At 36.9% G+C, this 7,629-nt stretch overlaps 1 non-coding gene across 1 annotated transcript; it reads right to left on the bottom strand.

Moving 5' to 3' along the window:
* Positions 1-7,236: 7,236 nt before the first annotated feature.
* Positions 7,237-7,339, bottom strand: LOC149818242 (small nucleolar RNA R71). The gene has a single exon (XR_016427542.1). It is a non-coding gene; the product is annotated as a small nucleolar RNA R71 (small nucleolar RNA).
* Positions 7,340-7,629: the final 290 nt, after the last annotated feature.

The raw sequence follows: 7,629 nt of genomic DNA, 5'->3' as shown, positions 1-7,629 counted from the left end.
CATTGATTGTCATCTGCACATTACAAGCATCCATAGCTACCATGGTTCAAACAAGCATTCTTATTAAATTGGTTTGAGAGCCTCACACATTGAAACCTATTTGCACGTGCCAACATATAATGAAGCGGAGAAGAGATTTTCATCATGAACCAAAGATTGGTTGAGCTTATTTACCACTGAAACAAAAAAAATCTTCTGGTTGCTTGATCGGCGTATTTGGGTATGGAGATTCATCAGAGCAGAAGCACACATCCGAGAACATGCTCCAGACATTCATAATGGCCACTTGAACTGTCGTGGACATTCCGTGGATTGAAGTGATCACCTTGTCATAGTTCACTAATCATTTTCTTCCACAAGGTGACTCCCAGAAATCAGAGTCGTTCTTCCTGCATGGTGGCTTTGTTTCTCTTACTCTAAACTGGTATTTGTCCGCTCTGATTTTCACCAATTGATGCTTGTATTTTCACACTGTATCTGCCATCCACAGGTTATGTACTCTTTCCATGACAATGAGTTCTTTGCTTTATTTCTCATGTAGGTCCCTTCACCATATTGAAAATTGTACACTGGTCGGCAAATAATAAATTCTGGTTCGAAGCATGATATTTTTAATATACCTGAGTGGATTAGGTTCCATTAGCAGATATGATGTACACTAAAACTACTGTGTACATCTCTACCCTGGCCCCTCATATTCATGATTCAAAGATTGCAAGAATATTTTCTTTTGGGCTTTCTTGATGTTTCTAGCTCACTAATGGCAGTGTGTTTCCAAACCAAGTTTTTTGCTTCTTTCTTTTAATTAAATCATGAAGTCTGTGTTTTACCAACATGTATATACTATGTGACGCTCAGAGTCACCCACCATCTGTTTTCTTTGATGCCTTGTCGCTGCTGAAATTCCGTGTGCACTGTTCTAATATGGTCCATTACGATGGTATGAATGTCTTAGATGCTTTGATTCCTGTACATGAAACTCTTTATCTGACTTTATCATTTTGGTTTGCTGTTTGGATTCCATGGAGGCGAAAACTTGAAAGTAGATGAGATAATGAAATATGATCAGAAATCAGCATTTCTTAAATGTAGCAACTGTCAACTGAAATTTTTGGGCTTAGGCAGCTTCGTTCATGTTTGAAATCTTAGATTAAATGGCTTTAATTTAGGTCATTTACAGTCTCCATAGACAATATCCACTGCAACGTTATGTGGGAGCACCCAGCGGTAGATATTTGAATCCTTCAAAAGGGGAGATTGGATGTGATGAAAAGTTGATGAGTATATTTGAAGGAAAAGATATCATAGGTCCTTGAAATTGCTCAGCTCATGAGTCACCATGTTTTTTAAGACCAGTTGAATCAGCCTTGGATGCCATCACCCTCTTCACATTCGCATTCACTCACCTCACTTGCCACATATTTTCACCAATACACCGCCAGCACACCTTTCTCACCTCCCCTACTACCCATCTCACCTTCTTTTGCACCATCTGCAAAAGGCACTGTTCACAACATTTTCTTCATACACACTTCAACCAACCCCAGCATTTTGCATTCACCATGCTAGCACATCCCACATCATCTCTGTATAGTCACCACCAATGTACACCACATCTTGTACACAACATAACACTTACCTCCTGCAACATAACCTCACTTGCAGCAAAACACCACCTTCATCAAAACCACTCAACACTTAGCACATATTATATTCACTTACTACACCACATTGCCACAGTCCCATCTACCTGCTGTTGTATTCTCCATCTTCCAGCACCTTCACTTCACCCTATCCTCTGCATACTCACCTGTACATTTTCTGTCAACCTTTTTGATGATGCATGAAATGCACATCATGTAAACAAGCTTTTCATGCATTTTGTATCAAGTTTAAGGTTTTAAACCCATGATTAGATGTGTTTTGATAGTAAGGGGCTATGGTTCAAATTTCAGAAAAAATGGAGTTAAAATGAGAGAGCTATGGCTATTTTAGTGTTTGGGCACGAATTTCGAGGTGGATCGGATCCATATCCAACCCAATTAGGTCAATTGGACCTTGGATCAACTCTTAGAAAGCCCAAAACCCAACCCACACGCCTATCCATATCCATTTCAAAAAAAATTTCTGAAAACCCCCCAGAAAGAGGCGCCTAGAAAATATATTTTTTATAACAGTGTTTTTGCAAATTCCAAAAAGTATAAATATACTTTTTAGAGAAGCCCTAGGCGTCTTTGGCTGTGTTTGGATGCCCCCTACAGTGACTCTACAGCATCAGCTCCTTCCTCTCCATCTCCCCCACGTGTTGGCCATTGAAGACCGATCTATGCTTGATTTTCAAGCATAGTTTTGAGCTTTTTTTTTTTGTTTCTTATCATTTATTTCTTGTTCCTTGCTGTAGTATTCACCATTTTTTTATATTTTTGCAGGTGTAGCAGAGGTGGAGACCATTAACCTTGGGCGGGAGTGCGCATCACACCACCAAGGTGAGCCAGCCCTACCTCCATCCGGCTTTCTACACCCTCCGATCGAGAATCGGCTCACATTCCATCGTCGGTGGATCTCCAACGTGTAGCAGCTGCAAAAGGTACCAATTTTGGTGAAGTACAGCATTCTCGAACTGTATAGGACGTCCATCTCCAGCCACGGTCCGCTCTTCTTCATCCCCCCGGTCGTCGGATCTTCCAAAAGGTAGGTCTTCTTCTTCCTTCTCTTCTAGATAAAACCGAATTGGGTGTTGGTTTTCTTTTTATTTTATTTTCTGTGTGTTTCTTATTTTTCTTTTTGTTTCACCCTTAGATTAGATTTCGTGCATAGGCCAGCACGTTAGATTAGGTTTATGTGTTTGTTTGATTCATTGGAATCGATTTTTTTTAGATTTTTCATTCTTTTCATTAAAATCGGCTAGATCTTCATCTAGCCGATTCTTCAAATTTCTCATAGGCGTTCTTGGGGCTGTTTTACAGAAAATCCAATAAAAAAAGTATTCATTTTGATTTACCTTATTCGGTTTGTGTGTGGGTTGCATTTGATTTTTATTTAAAAACAAAATCCAAAAATCGGCTAGATTTATTCTAGCCGATTCTTGATTTTGTTTTTAAAAAAAAAATAATTTTTTGTTTTGATATTTTTGTTTCATCCAGCATGTGTATTGTGTTGTTTTGCTGAAAATATCATTAGAAAATTTCATTTTAGTTCATTTTATTCGTGGGTTGTGCTTGTGTCTTATTTTGATTTTATTTTTGAAAAAAAAAAAAATCGGCTAGAGATATTTTAGCCGATCTTTGTATTTTTGTTAAATGTATGTGTTGATGTTGGTAAACCGTGTAGTTTGCTGTGTGTTTTTGGGTGTTAACAACAGTATACGGTCGTGTTAGTTCATTTCATTCATTTAGGATAGTTCTAAATAATCGTTTTTAGCATTTTGTGTTTTTGGTGTTTTGGATCTATTGAAAAACAAAAATTACAAAAGTCGAATTTTCAATTCTTTATGTTCTTAATAAATTCCAGCATAGGGCTGTTCATGTTTACATTTGTGGAGTTAGGAGTTCTTTTCATTATATTTTAAATTAGTTTTATTAAAATAGTGGGTCCTTAGTAAGTCGTTTTTTTTCTTTTAGTTCAAGTTTTTATTCTTTTTATTTTTAATTTTTTTTTTATTATTAGTCTTCTTCTTCCCCAAGGAGGGGCGGCAGCCATTAGAGCTCCCCTTGAGCTCTTGGTCAATTTTTTTAGTAAGTTTTAATTACAATTAGGTAGGTGTAATTAGGTTGTCTAGGTTCAATGTATTAGGGTTTAGTGTCTTAGCCGTTTTTAGGGGTTATTTAAGTTAAGTTTTGGGGATTAGGTTAGTATTTAATCCTAGGAAATCGTTTTGCTATTTAAGTTCTTTTATTTCCTAGATAGAGTTAATGCTATTAGTTTAGAAAGTAGTCCCTATTGAAGTTGGCGATTTTGGAAGAAGGAAGCTCTTCAAAAGTCGTGTGAATCATTTAAGGAAAATTTGAATTTTGAATGGGTATTAAAGAAGGAGTTACTCCTTAACTTTGAAAAGTGTTTTTGGCATTAACCAAACATTCCAATCTAGACTCCACGATTTCCATAGAGCATTAAAAGCACTTTAATTCCATCTTGAAAAGCAAAAATCATGGATTTCTAGATTGGCCTTTTCACTTTTCCAAAAGGAGCTTTAAAGGCAATTAAGGATTGTAACCCCCTCTTTAAATGGGGCGATTTTTGAGAATCCAAAGCATTTCAAAATTTGGAATTTGGTAATTATTACATTCCTTTTCCAACCTTCTCCATTAAAATCGTGAACTTTGGATTAATTGTAGCTTAATTAGGAGGTTACTACTTTAGTCTAGACCTAACCTAGTCAAACCGAGCCTAGGTCGAGTCAACCCCTAGTCTACACCCCCTTTGAGTCTAGTCAAAAACTAGCTTAGCCTAAGTCAAAGCCTAAACCACACCCAGGTCGAGTCTAAGACCAAAGCCCAACCTTAGTCAAGCCTAGTCGAGTCAACCTTAGCCCATTCGAGTCTAGTCAAACCATAAGTTGGGTCCAACTTAGTTGAGTCTAAGTCAACCCGAACCTAGTTGACTAAGTCCACCCTAAACCGAGTCCAAGACCTAGGCCTAGCCCTAGTCCTAACTCGAGTCAAACCCTAACCAAGCTTACCCTAAGGTAAGTCAAGACCAATCCAAGCTCGAACCCACCTTAGCTAAACCTAAACCGAGTCCACATTAGTCCGAGTCGAGTCAACCTTAGCTCGAGCCTATCTCTCTCAACCTAGTCAAAACCGAGCCTACCTAATCCAATCCGAGTTCATCTAAACCCAATCCTAACCTACTCAAGTCAAAACCGAGCCTAGTTGAGTTAACCGAGTGAACCCTAACCCTAACCTTTGTTCTTTAGTGAAGTAAGTTCATTTAGTATTATTTCTTTTGATTTTTATACTTATTAGTTTATTTATCTAATTTAGTTTTAGTGTAGAAGTGTGTGTACGTGTATCGTATTTGTTTAGTATGTGTGAAATGTGTTTTGTGATGGTTTGAATGATAGTTAGATATTAGTTAACTTAGTAGTCATATTGCATTTTATTGATTAGCATAGTTGCAATTGCATTGTTATTTAACATAGTTCTAGTCATAATTTGCTTATCGTGTTTTGCTCGTCGTACATTTAGCATATTCGTAATAGTCATCTGCACATACACTGTTATACAGTGTCATTTAGATTGCATTAGATTTGATTTGTCTTTTAGAGTGTTAAAATAGATTCTTAAAGTGAATAGTGCACTCAAATAAAAACCAGATTTTTGCCCTGTCGCATTAGCATTATTTTCTGTGCAAAAACTCTGTGTTTTCCAAATTTTGTTCTTCTATTCACTTTATTGACGTGTTATTTAACTGCAGACCAAATTTCAGCTCATTCGGAGTTGATTTGGTTTGATTTTTAAGCATTTTGCGAAAACCGTTTTTTCTGGATTTCAAATTACAGGACTTGCGATATCCTGATTTTTCCCAGATTTGAAACGCTTATATCTGGAGTTCCGGATACTGTTTTTCAATTCTGTAAAAACTGTCAGTTTTTTTAATCTGTCAGTTGCAGAATAGAACAAATTTCGGGAAAATCGGACCTTGTTTGCCCTGTCAAACAGCGGTTTGCCGATAACCTGTCAGAATGCTATTTTACACTAGTTAGGGGCAGTTTCGTAATTTTCCTACTTTCGGCATTTTAGACTTGTTTTCAGTAGTTTCTGCATTTTAGGAGTTGCATAATCATCATACAGCATTAGTAGAAGTACTTTGGTTAATTTTAGAATTAACTTAATATTTTATTTAATTTTTGTGGGATAATTAGTATTTATTTTATTATTTTTGTAAAATTAGAACTAGTTTTAGTTATTGTTTGCATTGTTAGAATAGAATACTAACTTAGCATTTTCTGCATTTTTAGGTGAAAAGCATATTTAGTTTCTAGGGTTATTGTCCAAGTGCAAAGATTCTCTAATTGGCGAAAAGACGGAAAGACCCTTGGTGTGGAGCAGAAGACTGATTGCTTGTTTATTTTCCTTTTAGTGATTAATTGTAGTTGTATTAATTTGATAATTGTAGATTGACATTTGTCATTAATAAATTAAATTTTTTAGAAATATTGTGCTTAATTCCTGTTCCCTGAGGATTCGACCCGTACTTACCACTTTGTGGAAAGTCGGTTTTTATATTTTTGGTTGACAATTTTCCAAAGTTTTATTGAAAATAATTGTTTTAAAAAGATCATTTCAAAATATCAACCAAATTTTGGCGCCGTTGCCGGGGAACGGCGAATTAATTACTTTATTTCTTAGAGTTTGATTTATTAATTTGTTTTAGTTAGTTAATTAGTTGTTTTTTTTTTACTTAGTAGGATTAGTAAGTGAATATAGGATTAACATAGTTGGTAAATATAGGATTCACGTTCTGTTCTTTCTAGGATTCACTTGAAATTCATTCTGCAAGGAGCGATTAGACAGGTGGGTTTTAGAAAAACTTAGTTTGTGATTTCCTGTATTTATCTTTTCAGTACTTTAGAGTAGTTTAATTTGTTATTTCATTTACTTAGTTAGATCATTCTGACATAATTAGTTTAGTATATTTGTTTAGTAGTTATTTATTTTGTGTTATTTATATTTAGTACCTGTGTTAGTTAATTTTTTTTAGATTTAGGTCGTTTTGCTTACATCTGGTCTTAGTACCAGTGTATGCAGGGTCGACGAGGTCTAGGAACCCCATTACACCCATTTGTTGACAACCCAGAGAGAATTTTACATTCTCATCGAAGTTCGGCAACAATGGCTGACATGGATCCTCCACCTCCACCCCCAGTTCTTTCATGCCCTCTGCGGGAATACTTCATTCCCACAGACTATGTTCAGGCATCCTGCATTCGGAGACCCGATGTAGGAGCGCCACATTATGAGATTAAGGCCAGCATTATTCAGATGCTTCCATCCTTTTATGGCCTTAGTCATGAGGATCCCTACCGACATTTAGATGAATTCCTCGAAATCTGTTCTACTGTTAAGATACAGAATTTCGATGATGATGCTTTAAGGTTGACTCTATTCCCCTTTTCATTGAAGGACAAATCCAAGTATTGGCTAAAGTCCTTAGATTCTGTAGAAATAGAGTCATGGGATCAATTGCAACAGGAGTTTCTTCGGAAATATTTTCCCATTGGTCGTACGAACCAATATCGTAGAGCCATCACTAGCTTTTTAGAGCTAGATGGTGAGCGCTTTCGTGAGACCTGGGAGAGAATGAAGGATCTCTTCAGGAAATGTCCCCATCATCAGGTGCCGAAATGGCAACTGGTGCAGAGCTTCTACGATGGATTGTCTGACAAGAATCGTCAGATGATCGACTCTTCATGTGGAGAGACATTCATGCTGAAGAGCGAGGGCGAAGCATGGAGGCTATTTGATACATTGGCTGAGAATTCACTCCACCATGCTTCGAGCTCTCATTCTGATAGAGCCACACCCAGCATTCAGAAGAAAGCTGGTGTTCTTGAAGTTGGTCCATCTACTGCACTACAGTGCAAGGTAGACATGATTGCTCAGAAGCTGGACCAGCTTCTCTCAGGAC

The sequence above is a fragment of the Nuphar pumila genome, chromosome 13 (genome assembly GCF_984573655.1).
Source record: "Nuphar pumila chromosome 13, dmNupPumi1.hap1.1, whole genome shotgun sequence".
Taxonomy (NCBI): domain Eukaryota; kingdom Viridiplantae; phylum Streptophyta; class Magnoliopsida; order Nymphaeales; family Nymphaeaceae; genus Nuphar; species Nuphar pumila.
The sequence above is the reverse complement of the archived record's forward strand: the minus strand, read 5'-3'. Positions and strand labels throughout refer to the sequence as shown.